The sequence below is a fragment of the Phyllostomus hastatus genome, unplaced genomic scaffold, assembly GCF_019186645.2.
Source record: "Phyllostomus hastatus isolate PE091 unplaced genomic scaffold, TTU_PhHast_1.1 phas_scaffold_60, whole genome shotgun sequence".
In the NCBI taxonomy this organism is placed as follows: domain Eukaryota; kingdom Metazoa; phylum Chordata; class Mammalia; order Chiroptera; family Phyllostomidae; genus Phyllostomus; species Phyllostomus hastatus.
In genome coordinates this window covers 1,874,661-1,891,156 of record NW_025334038.1, presented here as the reverse complement: position 1 = coordinate 1,891,156, position 16,496 = coordinate 1,874,661, and the positions used below count along the sequence as shown (strand labels likewise).

The window sequence follows — 16,496 nt, the reverse complement described above, 5'->3', positions numbered from 1 at the left end:
CTCTTTTGAGAAATCAGGTGACAGTCTGATGGGAACTCCTTTGTAGGTGACTGTCCCCTTATCTCTTGCTGCTTCTAGGATTGTCTCCTTCATTTTTACCTTGGCTAATGTAATTATGATGTGCCTTGGTGTGTTCCTTCTTGGGTCCAACTTCTTTGGACTCTCTGAGCTTCCTGGATTTCCTGGAAGTCTATTTCCTTTGCCAGACTGGGGAAGTTCTCCTTTATTATTTGTTCAAATACGTGCTCAATCTGTTGCTTTTCCTCTTCCCCATGTGGTACCCCTATAATTCGGATGTTGGAACATTTAAAGATGTCCTGAAGGTTCCTAAGCTTCTCCTCGTTTTTTTGAATTCTTATTTCTCCATTCTTTCCTGTTTGGTTGTTTCTTTCTTCCTTCTGGTCCACTCTATTGTTTTGAGTCCCAGTTTCCTTCCCATCACTGTTGGTTCTCTGTGCATCTTCCTTCATCTCTTTTATGGTAACCTGCATTTTTTCATGTAATTTGTGCCCAAAATCAACCAATTCTGTGAGCTTCCTGATCACCAGTGTTTTGAACTGTGCATCTGATAGATTGGCAATCTCTTGGTCGTTCAAAAGGATGAGCCCTGGGGCATTGATCTGCCTTTCTGTTTGAGACATGTCTCTCTCCCTCCTTTTTTTTTTTGGGGTCTGGTAGCTCCTGTTACAGTGAGGGGTGGAGCCTTAGGTGTTCACCGAGGCTGGGCACCCCAGTCGCTAGATTGTGATGTTGTACCTGAGTGTAGGGGTGGGGGCGGGGGGGGGGCAATGGTGGTTGCTTCATTCTCCTGGGATTTCAGTCCCTTCCCTGGAATCCTGGGTTGCGCGCTCTGCCCTGGTTCACAATCGCCGCCTCACTGGGTCTGCCGGCTGCCGCTTGCGTACTCAGCATCCACCCGCTGTGATCTTGTGCGCCCCAGATGCCTTACATGCTCCCGGTTGCCTTATGTGCCCAGTTCTCCCTGTACTCTGCGCCCTGCGCCCGTCTGCTCGTCTCCGCCCCTCCTACTGGTCTGGATGAACGGGTCTACTTCAACTTCTTGGCTGTCTGACTTCCATTCAGATAAATTCTCTGTCAGTTTTGGGTGTTATTCTGCCTCTAAATTGTTGTTCTAATCTTGGTTGTGTGTGGAGGTACGGTGTGTCCACCTATGCCTCCATCTTGCTGGAAGTCGACAAATTTTCAAAGCTTTAAATATTAATGTTACCCACTTTTCACACTTTGCTTTTGAAATAAGAACATAATCGGAGACTTCCGGCAAGATGGAGGAATAGGCAGACGCATCGTACCTCCTTGCACTAACAAGATTAGAACAACAATAATTTACAGATAGAATATCACTCAGAACTGATAGAGGATTTATCTGAATGGAAGTTGGACAGCCAAGAAGTTGAAGTAGACCCGTACATCCAGACTGGTAGGAGACGACGAGCCGGGCGGGCGTGGGGCTGGTGCGGGTTGGCGGCGCACCAAGGTCGGGGAAAATTTGGCGCGAAATCGACGTGACAGCCATCCAGGGCGCAAGAACGCAGCGGTGATCCCTGAGTATGCAAGCTGCAGCTGGTGGACCCAGTGAGACAGCGATTGTGGACCAGGGCAAAGCTTGCAGCCCAGGATCCCAAAGAAGGGTCTGAGCCCAGGAGAATGGAACTACTGCCATTGTTCCCTCCTGCCCCCACCCCCACATATAATGTCACAATCTAGTGACTGGGGTGCCCAGCCCTGGTTAACACCTAAGGCTCTGCCTCCGACCATAACAAGAGTGACCAGACCGGGGGAAAAAAAAAAAAGGAGAGACAGGGAAAAACATAAGACATGTTTCCAACAGAACAGATCAGTCCCTCAGGACTCATCCTTTTGAGTGACCAAGAAATAGCCAATCTATCAGATGCACAGTTCAAAACACTGGTGATCAGAAAGCTCACGGAATTGGTTGATTTTGGGCGCAATTTAGATGAAAGGATGCAGGTTACCATAAAAGAGATGCAGGAAGATACGCGGAGGAGAGCCAATAGTGAAAGGAAGGAATCTGAGTCTCAAAACAATACAGTGGACCAGAAGGAAGATAGAATCAACCAACCAGGAAAGCATGATGAAATAAGAATTCAAAAAATCGAGGAAAAGCTTAAGAGCATCCAGGACACCTTTAAACGTTCCAACATTCAAATTATAGGGGTACCAGAATGGGAAGGAGAAAAGCAACAGATTGAGCACGTATTTGAACAAATAATAAAGGAGAACTTCCCCAATCTGGCAAAGGGAACAGTCTTCCAAGAAATCCAGGAAGCTCAGAGAGCCCCAAAGAAGTTGGACCCAAGAAGAAACACACCAAGGCACATCATAATTACATTAGACAAGGTAAAAACGAAGGAGAGAATCCTAGAAGCAGCAAGAGATAAGGGGAAAGTCACCTACAAAGGAGTTCCCATCAGACTGTCAGCTGATTTCTCCAAAGAGACCTTACAAGGAAGAAGGGGCTGGAAAGAAATATTCCAAGTCATGAAAGACAAGGACCCACATCCCAGATTGCTCTATTCAGCAAAGCTCTCATTTAGAATGGAAGGGAAGATAAAGTGCTTTTCAGATAAGGTCAAGTTAAAGGAGTTCATCATCACCAAGCCCTTATTTTATGAAATGCTAAAGGAACTTATCTAAGAAAAGAAGATAAAGAAAAGACATGTATAGTAAAAGGACAGCAAACTCACAATTATTAACAACCACACCTAAAGCAAAACCAAAAGAAACTAAGCAAACAACTAGAACAGGAACAGAACCACAGAAGTGGAGGGCACATGGAGGGCTAGCAGTAGGGGGGTGGGAGGAGGAGAGAGGGGGAAAAGGTATAGAGAATAAGTAGCATAGAATGTAGGTTCAAAATAGATAGGGGGAGGGCAAGAATAGTACGGGAAATGTAGAAGCTAAAGAACTCACAAGTATGACACATGGACATGAATTAAAGGGGGGGAACGTGGGTGGGAGAGGGTGTACAGGGTGGAGGGGAGAGAAGGGGGGAAATGGGAGAACTGTAATAGCATAATCAATAAAGTACATTAAAAAAAGAACATAATCACTTAAATTTTTTTATGCTTTTCACCGTAAGTAATGATATAAGATATGGATGAGTCCAAGTATTAAGTCAACACTGTATACTAGATTTTATGGTGACCAGAGTTTGGGTAAAATTCATGATATTTAGGTTGCAGCATGATTTGTGTGATTGTAAAAGGAAATATTCCTACAGGAGGAAAAAAGTGGACCTGGTGCCTACCCTCATGGAAGTTAATTGTAGTAGCAGAAATAAGTGAAAAGCAGAAAAAGAAATGAATTGTGAGTGATCTGCAGTGAAAAAAGCAAAGGGGCTGAAGAAGAGGAAGGGGGCCTTATTGAGGTGTGGAGATCTCAGAAGGCCTCTTGGAAAAAGTGACATTTAAGAGAAACCTGTAAGAGAAGGCATTAAATTTGTGGATGATAATTGGGAAAAGAGTTGGGTTGGGATGGGGCACTGGGTGGGGGAAGAGTAGTAGGCCATGAGGTTGGAGAGGTGGAGACTGTGATACAGGAAGAAAAAAGGAATTGGAGACATCATTTGAGCCCCTGAAATAAGCATTATTCCTAGATATGTGGTTATTTGAGCCAATAAATAACACTTTTTTTCTTTTGCTTAAGCTACTTTAAAATTGTGGTTTCTTTCACTTTAGACAAGACTTCTAATGATACAAGGGGGCAGAATATTTGAATTCCCTGAAAACACCTTTAGCTGGACTTGGCTATAAGTAGAGTTCAAGTTTTATTCATTCTGAAGGAAGTATTTTTGTGTCAGATTTTTCCTTTAGCCCTACCGGGGTCTGATTCCCTGAACTGAATTGTACGTCCACTTCTAAAGCTGTAAGTACAGTCAGCTGGGACTCCTTTGGTTGGAAGTGATGGAAACGCAAGGTAAATGAGCTCACACCACAAAGGAGAATTTATTGGGAGGATACCAGTGTACATCAGTGACTCACAAGAGAACAAAAAACCAAGCCAAGTAAGGGGTCAAGGATGTGGCTGGGACTCAGGAACAGCTGGAACCAGCACCCCGAATGCTGCCAAGACTGTTGCATTGTCTGTCTTCATGTGCTGATTCTGTCTCTCTTGCTGTAGATCAGCCCTTCTTTCTTGGGAAAAAACATAGCTGCCAACTTGTAAAAGTGGCCTGTAGACATGCTTTTTTTTTTTTGCTCACAGTGCTTTTAAAAATTGATTTAGTTACTAACTTTTAAAAGGGGAGATTTCACATAAAAATCCAAATTCCTAGCATCTCTTAAGAAATCAGAAACCTGACATTCCTAAATCCCAGCAAACAGCTGGCACTGAGGAACTGCCCTTCCTTTTGGAAGGGGCAGTGTGCATTGTCTAAAGGGCTGTGGTACCCCTACTGCTCTCTTCCTTCTGCCTGGGGCTTCCTTTCCCAGTGGAACCATCATGGAACCAGCCTCTCAGCCTGGTGCCCATACCCTGGTTCAGATCCAGTGCCCTCCTTGGGACCTGTTTCTCCCATACCAACATGGCACATCTTATCTCCCTCACACCCTCCTCTCTCCTGTAATAACCATGAAGATGGCAGAAGGGAGCAGTTTCTAGAAAAGGGATGCTAGCCAGATAGTATCTTAAGTTGCATATTTGGAAAAAATTGTGCATTATTTAGTTGTCTATATTTAAGCTCATTTTTGCCAGATGTACTTTTGCCCAAATGGCCTGTCATTGTTCTTAATGTGCCATTACTTTAGTAGTCCTCTGCTTTTTTATTTTGGAGGAGAGTTGGGAAGACTTTAGAGAAGCTTTAGTGATTTGTGGCAAAACATAAAAATAGTATGTGAAAGTATATACCTATTCTTTTACAGGGTTAATAGAAGTATGGTTTGACAACACTTAATCTGAAGTTATGGAATTTTGCCATAGATACTTTCTTCTGCCACATAAAATGGAAGATTTGGAGTGTTTAAGCAAATCTTTAAAAAATTGTCCTGAATTGAATTTCTAGGTTTTGTTCAGAGAAGATGGAGCAATTTGTACTTTTTTCCTCAATATAAAGGTTAGTGACCATCCTCAGGAGAAATTAAATAGTAAGTCCTGTGAGTATATACATCAGAAATAATAAGCATTTCAGTTGGAACTTATGATGTAACATGGTTTATTCATATGTTTTTATGGATGGTATAAACTGGGACTACAAAAAGTTGCTATAAATGTACTAACAAGCTCCTAAAACTGACTTACTAAAAATTAAAATTTAAGTATTAATAGAATTTTTAAAAAGATTTTATTCATTTTTAGACAGAGGGGGAAGGGTGAGAGAAAAAGAGTGAGAGAAACATCAATGTGTGGTTGCCTCTCATGTGCTCCTTCCTGGGGACCTGGCCTGCAACCCAGGCATGTGCCCTGACTGGGAATTGAACTGGTGACCCTTTGGTTCGCCGGCTGGTGCTCAATCCACTGAGCCACACCAGCCAGGGCTAAGTATTAACAGAATTTAATAAAATATTTTCAAAACTTGTTTTCTGGTTTCTAGAGTTTCTATTCTGTTCTAAATTGTGAAAATCCAAGAATGCATTTTTAAGTCAGAATCATTCCTTTTTCTTTAAATTTATTTCACTATTTGACGTGAGCATACCATTTTAAATCCTTATTATTTTGCCCTATTTTTGGTAAAATTATATGCTTTTCCAGGCAAAGTATTTTTTAAAAAAACTTTTTTTCTCATTTATTTAGGGCTCCCTGTTTCTGAAGACCTTATTTATTTATTTTTAAAGATTTTATTTATTTTTAGAGAGTGGGGAAGAGAGGGAGAATGGAAGGGAGAGAAATATTGATATTAAAGAGAAATATCCATCAATCAGTTGCCTCTTGAATGCCTGGGAATCAAACCCACAGCCTGGGCTTGTGCCCTGATGGGGAATTGAACTGGAAAACTTTTGATTTGCCAGATGATGCCCAACCAACTGAACCACACTGGTCAGGGCCTATTTCTGAAGACTTTAAAACTATAGAGTGAATATGTGAAAATGATTGTACTTGAACTTGAAGAACAGAAGATAAATAGAAGACTGTGTGAAGAGCAAGGATCTCTCGTTAGTAGGTAAACATGAAGAGGAAAGAATTCACTTGATGGGATGAATGAAAAATGAAGAGGCTGTCTCTAGGATGACATCAGAGTGTTGAGTGGTGATACTTTGTCATCTTCATTTAGATACTAGAAAACTCACAAAAATTGAATTAGATTGTGAACTTTGAATTGGGTTTTGTTTTTTTTTAAACATGGCAACATACCCATGTATAAACAAAGTTTGGTAGCGTAGTGTTAACTGTGAGACTGCCAACTGATTATATTAGAAAATAAAAATTATGTTTGAAGTTAGATTCATCATTCTGTACAGATGTGTATGCTACTTCTTATAGAATTAAGGTGAGAAAAATGGTATGTCCTCTGTGATAGGTAATGGGTGAAACAGTAGTTAACAAAATACAGAATGTGTTCTCAGAGAGCTTAAAATTAATGGAATGGTGTTCAATCTAGGTGTGTATTGGAATCACCTGGACTGCCTGAGAACACAGGTGCCAGGTCTCCATGTCCCTGAATTGGAATCTCCAGGAGAGTGGGACTTGGCACCTGTATTTTTGTCTTCATTATTTTTTATAACTTTTTTAGTATAGAAATTTTTAAACATATACAGAAGTGAAGAGAGTAGTATCATGAACTATCTTGTATCCATCAGTTAGCTTCAACAATTCTTCAACAATTACCAATTTATGGTCACTCTTATTTCACCTATATCCCTAGTCTCTACCCCCTTGATAACTTTGAAGCAAACCCCATTTGTCATTTAACTTCATTTGTAATGAGGTTAAACGAAGTCATTTGAAATTTTCTTAAACAATAAATTCCTTAATATTGTGCAATCCAGTCATGTTTAGATTTTCCCAATTTTCTTATGTGTTTATTCATTCAAATTAGCATCCGAATAAGGTCCATATGCTTCAGTCAGTTTATATGTCTCTTAGATCTCATAATTTATAGGTTCCCTCTATGTCTCTCTTTTTTCTTGAAATGTATTTGCTGAAGAAACTGAGTGGCTTATTCATAGAACTTCCTACAGTTTATATATTGCTGATGGTGGGTCTCTGTGATCATGTTCAACATATTCCTGTCTCCCATACTTCTGGAATTAGTCTTAAAAGCTTTGGGTGAGGGGGTGGTCAAGATCACAACATTGATGGTTGTGTCTTTTTTCAAGATTCTCCTCATAATGGTCCTAACTGGTGTGGCTCAGTGTGTTGGGCATTGTCCCACAAATGGAAAGGTCGCTGGTTCAGTGCCTGGGTTGCAGGCCAGGTCCCCAGCTGAGGGCCTACCACAGGCATCTGATCGATATTTCTCTCGCACATAGGTGTTTCGCTTTTTCTCTCCCTTCCCCTCTCTCTAAAAATAATTAAATAAAATCTTTAAAAAAATAGATGTTCATAATGCCAGATATTCCCGCCTCCCTCCCTGCCCCCTGGTAATGTTAGCAGCGGCTCTCGAAGCTTAGTGCCTAGATTTCTTAATTCATGAGGAGTTGCAAAGTGGCGATACCCCAATTTCTGTCATTCCTTGATTCATTAGAATATTTTGTAAAGGGAAATTTGCTTCATTTATTATTGGGTCACCACATGGTACAGTTTGAATTCTCCCTTTATTTACCAATTTTTAAAATAATGAATTGTTCTACTAGACCTCCAAAAGTGACCAATAATGTTCTTTTTTAGTATCATTGTGAATAAATTTGATGCATTTCAAAACACTGCATTTATTATCTTTATATATCTTGAATTGTCCATCTTTGATCTCTTCAAATTGGTTCTCGAGTGTGCGTGCACATGTATATGTGTGTTTTTTAATTATTATTTTTGTAGCTAACAAGCATTTATTGTTAAACTACAAACAGGACCTTTGGGGAGGGCTTCTGCTTTAATGGCTTACCTTCTAGGATCATTGTTCACAATAGAACACTCATTTTCTTAATGGAACTTTGATGAGAAATGTGGTATAGTGTATGTGATGGGATATTATTTAATATATGTCCTTATTTTTACTTCTTAAAACTCTTCCCTCATTATTCATTCATTCCTTTATTTATTCTCTGGGCATTTCTAGGTCTCTAATATACTGTAGGCTAGAATTGTAGGCCCTGGGGACACATACGAGTAAGATACTACGTCCCTGAGCAAGGAGTGCCTGTGAGACAGATAACCGCAAGTATGTGTTGTGTCGTTAAAATGACAGTGCTGTTGGGATTCAGTGCAGGAAGTGAGGGGCTGCCAACTCATATTCTGACACACAGTGGCACACTCATTTACATAGTCCCTTGGTTTGTTTTGTTACAACTGTGTAATAATTTGGTGTTACATGCTAAGAAATAAGACTTTTTTAAAATGACTTATTAAAAAAGATTTTATTTACTTAGTTTTAGAGAGAGAGGAAGGGAGAGAGAAAGAGGGGGAGAGAAACATCTATTGGTTGCTTCTAGCAACCCAGGCAGGTGCCCTGACTGGGAGTAGAACTGGCAACCTGTGCCCTGGCTGGCATAGCTCAGTGGATTGAGCACGGGCTAGGAACCAAAGTGTCCCAGGTTCGATTCTCAGCCAGGGTACATTCCTGGGTTGCAGGCCATAACCCCCAGCAGCCGCACACTGATGTTTCTCTCTCTCTCTCTATCTCCCTCCCTTCCCTCTCTAAAAAATAGATAAATAAAATATTAAAAAAAAAAAGAACTGGCAACCTTTCAGTTTGTAGGATGATGCCTAACCAACTGAGCCACACCAGTCAGGGCCCATGTTAATTTTCAATATGAATGAAAATGATGTCTATGGAATAGACAGTTTTACCTATTCATTTTTCAGCATTCACAATCTCAGTGATGCGTCTGTTTCCTGTGTTACTTTATATTGGGAGTACTGTTTTTTAGAGGAGGTTCCTGCATGACCCTGATTTGGATCAGATTGTTCCTAATTTGGATTGTATCAGGCAGTTGCATGAATAATTGGGATTTGCCTTTACACTTATACTAGTGTCAGTAAACTTCGCTGCTTGTTCAACTGAAGACTTTGATTCTTAAGGAGGCTGTGGAGACACTTTAAGACTATGAAGATAAGGGAGGAAAAGGCAGAAAACTGTACTTGAAAAACAATGAAAAAAATTGTAAAAAAAAAAAAAAGACTATGCAGATAGTTTGTTACTCATCCAATCTTCCCTTTAGATGTAGCACCTATTAATGATTCCTGCCTGAGCCAATCCTTACTATAATAGTTGCAAAGTGTTGATTTTTCAACTCAGATGCACCCTTTACATTTATCAATCTACCTTTGGTGTTCTACTGTAAGCAAGAGCCCTCCCTTGTCCCTTGTGTATAATATTTATTATAGATATGGATTCATGAATTCCTAAGTTTTCAGTGTTTTTATTACTTTCCTTAATTATTTTGGTGCTTCAGTTGTCTCAGATTAGGATTGTCTTCCTTTTTTACTGTTATTTAAAGGATTAAAAATGTGGATACCATTTCAGGAAACTCCAAGTTATGATAGACCTCCTAATAATGTCCAGATCACCTTCAAATCACACTCTCTGGAGAAAAAGTGTTGAACTCCACCCTTTGCGTATGTGCAGTGTTGGCTTGTTCCCACGCGCCTTTGTGCACCGTGTTGTGCAGGACACGGGTTGTATGGGGTGCTGAAGGAGGACGTTTTTCTCTTCATTTTCAACTTTTTACTTGATTTTCATGATAACCCTATGATAGACAAGGTGGTATTTGGACCCTACCTACCAGCTCATCTTCTCCTATCTTAAGTTTAGCAAAAGGCTAATGACTATATTAGCCTGTGAGACTAAGGTTCAATAGGCACCACCCCATTCCTCCTAATACTCCTCTGCATGGTTTATACACTGTGCTTTGCTTTCAGAGTTTTACTTCTCAAGTGAATATGTGTTCTGGTATTTGAATTAATGCTAAATGGTAGAGAGCCTTATCTAATGTTACTGTGTCATAGAACATTACATAAAAAGCATTTCCCATCTTTCTTGCCTCCCTGCCAAGCCATCTAAATGTGTTTGTTTATTCTTACCAATCCAATGCTGTACAAGTGAAGTTGGGCCAGAGTGCCGACCTTCCAATGGCCCCTCTTTTTCTCTAGGATGCATTTCTTAAGGCAACACTTTAAGCTCAGTTGTAGATGAACATGTCATGTCTTTTGAGACTCACCACCCAGTCACTTCCCCACCACACCTTATGATTTAATATTCTGTGGTACCTCGACCCACTATGATGTTTTATGCCTTTTTGCTTTGCAGGTGCTCTGTGTGATGCATGGGGAGGCGCCCCCTCCCACCTGCTGAGTGAACTCTTAGTCAGTGCTGAAGCCTTTTCTGATTCTCTTTTTCCAGAGTTCATTACGCTTTACAGTATGCCACGTACCATCTTTATCATTGCCTGTGAGACATTATATTAAAATATCTTTCCTTAGGAGATTGAGTTTTCTAAGGGCACAGACCCACAGATTGGCACAAAGTAGTATTTAAGTGGTTTTTTTTGGACATAAATGAATCAGATTAGAGAGGTTCTCTGTTAGTAAGTAGGTACATATTAAAGGGTGTCTTTTGGTGTGTTTCTGAGGTCCCCTGTAAAAGTCTTCTCTGACTCCCTGAGAGCCATGCCAGGACGAAGTCTTATGGGCCCAGGGCTGTGTTGTGCCTTTCAAGTATTGGCTAAGGTGCAAATAGTTCATTGAAGAGATCAGGTTTGCAAGCCCCTTACAAAGAGTTCTGATGTTGTTAGTGAAGGCAATGGGTGAATTGTAATTGATTTGCGCAAAATGTATATGCTGAAAATGCTGAAATCAGGGATGAATTGCACTGATGTCTATAACTCACATGAAATATGTCAGAAAATAAGACGACCGATGGGTGAGTAGAGGGACTGGATGACTGTGTGTGATGAAGCAAGTGGAGCAAAATGTGACTTGTAGCATCCAGGTGCTGGGTGCATGGATTCACTGTGCAGCTCTCTCCATTTTTCTTAAAACTTGAAACTTTTCATAATAAAATGTTGAGGAACAGGATTCTGGTATTATTTTTAATAATGCATATATTGGCTATGCATATCTATAATAAACACAGATCAACATGAACCTTCTTAATTATTTTTTCCTTGTATTGTTCCTCCTTTCTTTATCTAGTCAAATACCAGTTCTTATGTTGCTCCCTTAAAATTTCCCTGACCATCCAGTCTGATTTAGATGTTTCTCCTGTGTTCCTGGAGCACCCCTTGCATATTTCTGCCATAGGATTTATCATCCTGTACTACATTCATTTACTAATCTGCCTGAACCACTAGACTTTGAGTTTCTGGAGTGCAAACACTGTTTTTGAAATGCTTTCGTTAAAAGTAAAACAAAAACAACAATAAATAGTCTAACAATAGTTTAAACAAATAGCAGATTATTTTCTCCTATAATAGGAGTCTGGAGGAAGCATTTCCAATTTCCAGGGTAGGTTCAGTGATGGGCACTTAGCGTCCTTTCTCCCGTCTTACCCCTCATCATGTCAGGTTCACTGATGCAGTTCTATGGATCAGAAGTAGCTACCATGGTTATTTCAGTTTCGAGCTTTCAGCACATTTTGACAAATGTCTGTGAATTTGGTGAACAGCCTTCAGTTTGTTTGTGATTTCTTTTAAGAAAATTGATTCTGTGCTTTTGAAAATAACAGCTCAGAATTACATGTATTTATAAAAGCCCCCCTCCTCAACCTAGAAGATTATTTCTGTCCATTTGTTAAAATAGCTACAATAATTCTTAGCAGTAAGTTTGCTTCAGAGAAATTATGTGACAGATTACTGGTTGGGGGGAGTGGGGTTCTAACCTCATTCCCCACCCTCTCAGTTCTATGGGAAACAGTTGCAGACCAGAAAAACTAGGCCAGAAGCAGTTTCACTTTCTAAACTAAAGCCTTTTTGGGGGTCCTACTCCTTTACCCCACTTACTCTATTTTAGTCACAATTCAAATGCACATAATTATCTAGTTAATGGCTTAGTGATGCAGACACCGGCCACAGTGTCTGAGTCATTGTGGATGAAATGAGACATTCACATGGGCTACTGAGTCCGGTGGAGGAAAAGGGACAGCATGGCTTTTCTCTCAAGGGGAGCAAAAGCCACGGCCTCTGCCACGACAGGCCTTTATTTCTCCCCTCTGCCCATTATGTGATGGTCCTCATTTACTATGCACAGGTTTGCTTTGGGTGGTTACCTTTTACAGAAAACAAAGGACCCCATGCTGCTGCTAATCACATCACAGAAGAGGGATATTTGCAAATGAAAAGGCAAAAGCGGTTGAACCGTTACACTCATCCTTGGAAAGTTTAGCATGGATTTTAGGAAGTTACTTTGCAGTAAATGTCCTTAATTCAGGGTGAGGGGGTTTTTAAGCAAGAGCAAGACTCAAAGGGGCCTAGGCACACTGCAGGCCTGATTCTTCACAGGAGAACCTATCTATGGGCGTGGGTCCTGTGCATCTCTGAGTGGGAGCTGGGACTACGCCATGCAGAACGGTTTCCTACAGCTTAGAACACTTATTAAAAAGCACATAATTAGAGAAGGGAGAGTGGAAAGAAGACCCAGTGTAAGTGAATAAATGGATGGGCCAGTGTTGGGGAAGGAAGCAGACTGTCTCCACAGGCAGCAGCAGTGACAACGGCCCTTAGAAAGGAAAGTGAACCACCTGTGGTCCTGTCACCCATGGGTATTCACTATTAGCAGTGTATTCTTGCTAGTATTTCTATCTATGTATTCCTATATTTAAAACCAATTTCAGATCATATTTATGTAGTTTTGTATGTTTTTTTCATGTGTTTTATCTATCCTTACTAAATGGAGCAGGCTGAACATAAGTAAACCTTTTCTTGAAGATTTAACTCTTAAAGATAGTTTTGTGTATTTTGTAAACTTTCTACTGATGATTGATGGAATTTAGAGTATGCCACCCTAAAATCTGCCACTTTGGCATAAGGATTGTTTTGAGCTAAAGGCAATTGAGAAAGATATCAACAGGAAGAGAAGCTAGTTGCCTTCCCCTTTCCGTGGGAAGGGAAGGGCAGTTCCTCCTCATCTGAGACAACTCTATATGCTGATTAGCCCAGAGAAGCACCAGAGGAATCTGCATAACAAACCTTGCTCCCCCTCAGCTTTTATTAGTTTCCCCATGCATTTACCTTCCCACAGTTTGCCACCCCTAAAGTGCAAAGCCTCTTTCCTGTGTTTTGTCACTTCTCTAGAAAATGTATTATTCTTTTGTTAAGATACTTTGTAAGCCCAGGTTCTAATCAGTCCCTTTGATTGCTCATCACTGCATTCTGTGTGTGTGTGTATGCAAGACGCACACATTAATAAGCTTCTGTTTGTTTTTTCTTTTCACTTCTCTTTGTTTTCTCATTAATCTGCCTTTTGTCAGTCTAATTTTGGAGCCTCTGCCAGTGACCTAAGATGGGTTTCCTACCCTACAGTGTTTATTACCTTTCATTTTAAATATTAAAAAAATATTTTAGACATTCAGAGTGCTTCTTGTTCAACTCCTGGTCTTTTGAAAATGTAATTTTTCTTATATTTTGATTTTGTTAAAAAAGATGATGAGCTAATGCTTCTTTTAATAGCTGTCTGAGAAGTCCTACTTGTTACATATGCTGACTCCTCTGTGGGGTGATTTTCTTAGGTGTCTTAGGTTTGGTGGGTTCCTGTTTGTGGGCTTTAGCTATGAATTTCCTGAGCCATCTTCACTGCATGTTGTCCCCACAGAGAGGTTGTGTTTTGCACTCTGCCTTGGTTTCCAGCACTGCGACCAGCCTGGGATTACTTTTTGTGTGAATTTCTTGGCTTTGGAGGAGTGCTGTGGTTATAGATTTTCAGAATATACTTCTCTGCAGTCAGAGCTCAAGCTTGCTTGCCATCTTTCCCTGTTGGTGAAATATGTTTTTCTGGTTCATTCTTTACCTGAAGGTGTGCTCCTTCAAGGATCTTATCTTTCCTCGTCTCAAATTGTAACGGGAAAAGACACTGGCATTCAGGCTGCCTGTCACTACCACCAAACCCAATAAGCAATGACAGTGATTGAATCTTTATGGGTGCTTTATTCAGATGGCCGGTGATCCAAGAAGATGGCGGGTTCATACCTTAACAAACCATATTCCCTTCTCTTTCCTGGCCAGATCTTTTATAAGGGGAGGACAAACAAGGTGTGGTGAGGGCTTTGGGATTCAGAAGCTGCAACATTCCTGTCCTGGGCAGTTAGCTGTTCCCAAGGGGGAGGGGTGGTCATCTGCTCTCCCTGGAACAAAGGTTCGGAAGTCCCCAGGCGGTAATCTTCTATCAGTACCCCAGGAGATCGGCTGTTTTTCCCAGGAGATAAGGATGGGCCTTATCTGTAGTTTCTGAAACAAAAGCTTAACATATATATTACTTGCTAGACTTAACTTTTTACTTGAAGCTAAAATTTTCCAAGTCTTGAGTCCCCTATCAAAATCAGAAAAGCTATCTCAGTTCTAAGTCCTACCTGGCACAGGGCTTGTCTGCTAGCCCTGCATGTTTATTAAATCCAAAGTTACCAAGAATAGCAGCCATCCAGGGCTGCAGAAATGCCAGCTCTTACTGTTGTTTTTTTCCTGCCAAGTGTAGCATCCAGCAAATGCAGAACAAATATCAGAGACTTTCAGGGTATCAAAGATGTTACTTTATTGGCCAAGTTTAACCTGCACAGGGGCGAACTCTCAAAGTGTCCAGCGACACAGTGCCCACAAGGAGCTGCAAACGAGAGCTGCGCCGAGCGCTTACAACTACGTTCTTATATATGGGCAGGCAAGCAAGCGTTATACAGAAGCAGACGTGGCAGTTAGTAATTCGCTTACAGACTGCGCGAGGGAATTTCAAACCAAGCATTCTTGCATAAGGCAGGAAGGCAGGATGTTTGTTCATTAACCTAGTAATCTCCTGGCTCTAGCTAGCTAGTTTTCTATTTTCTCATTAAAAACTACAAAGCACTGCTTATCTAGCCTACCCAGGGGAGAGCGTCTGCCAGACACAGGATGTTTGCTTTAACTGTACTCTGTCTCTTTTATCATTTCTTTTCAGCTACAATGTGGTTCTTGTCTATTAAGGTTAAAATTTAGTTCTTAATTTCCTTGTTCCCAACACCAAGCATGGGGCTTTCTTACTTTCTTGTAAGCTTGACTGTACAAGATGTTCCCTACCTTGGAGTTCTACTATAATACAATAGTCACCTGGGAAACTTTCAGATGTTCTCAGCCCAAGCTGTATCTCAGACCAACTCCATCAGAATCTTTGGCATCAGGATGTTTTGAGAGCTCTCCAAGTGATTCCATTGTGCACCCAGAGATGGAAACCACTGTTTTATAAATGATGTTGTTTTATGTAACCCAATGATTTGTGTTTGTATGTGTGTTATATATATTTATTTTTCTAGTAGGGTATTTTCCGTTACTTTTTCAGAAGAAAACCAACCTTTATTATGTTTTTAGTGTGTATTAGGCTTTGTGCTTAGGTCTTTCACATGTTATCTCATTTTATTTATTTATTATTTAAAAAATATTTATTTATTTTTAGAGAGTGGGGAAGGGAGGAAGAGAAACATTGATGTGTGGTTGCTCCTGTTGTGCCTCCTACTGGGGACCCAGGCATGTGCTCTGATGGGGAATTGAACCAGTGACTCTTTGCTTTGCAGTCCAGCACTCAATCCACTGAGCCACACCAGCCAGGGCATGTTATTTCATTTTAATACTCAGAAAAATCCTGTAAGGTAGGTTGGTGGTTTACTAGTTTTCAGAGATAAAAAAGACTGGCTTGGAGAAATTAAATGACTAGTTCTAGGTCACATGGCTTACAAACGGCAGAGCCAGACTAGGGCCCATGTCCTTTTCCCTTACTCTGTTTATACGTGAAGTAGAGAGATTTTTGCACACAAATTATTAAAATAAAAATTGCCAGTTGGGCCCTGGCTGGTGTGGCTCAGTGAATTGAGCATGGGCCTGTGAATCAGAGGGTTGCTGGTTCAATTCCCAGTCAGGGCACATGCCTGGGTTGCTGGCCAGGTCCCTAGTAGGGTGCGCATGAGAGACGACCACACATTGATGTTTCTCTCCCTCTAATTCTCCTTCCCTTCCCTTATCTCTAAGAGTAAATAAATGCAGTATTTTTTCTTTTTTAAATTTTGATCATTGTTCAAGTACAGTTTTCTGCCTCTTACTCCCATTGCAGCCCACCCACCCATCCTTCCCCACCTCCCTCCCACTCCCTCCCGCCCCGCCCAGTTTTTGTTCATGTGTCCTTCATATTTCTTCCTGTAAACCCTTCCCATTCTCTCCTGAAATTCCCTCTTCTCTCCCCTCTGGTCACCGTCAGCC

The 16,496-nt window shown here is 40.8% G+C and overlaps 1 protein-coding gene across 2 annotated transcripts in view; it reads left to right on the top strand.

The window, feature by feature from the left end:
- RALB (RAS like proto-oncogene B) overlaps window positions 1-16,496 on the top strand; it is a 58,655-nt gene that overhangs the window by 17,015 nt on the left and 25,144 nt on the right. The gene's annotated exons all lie outside the window — the stretch shown is intronic.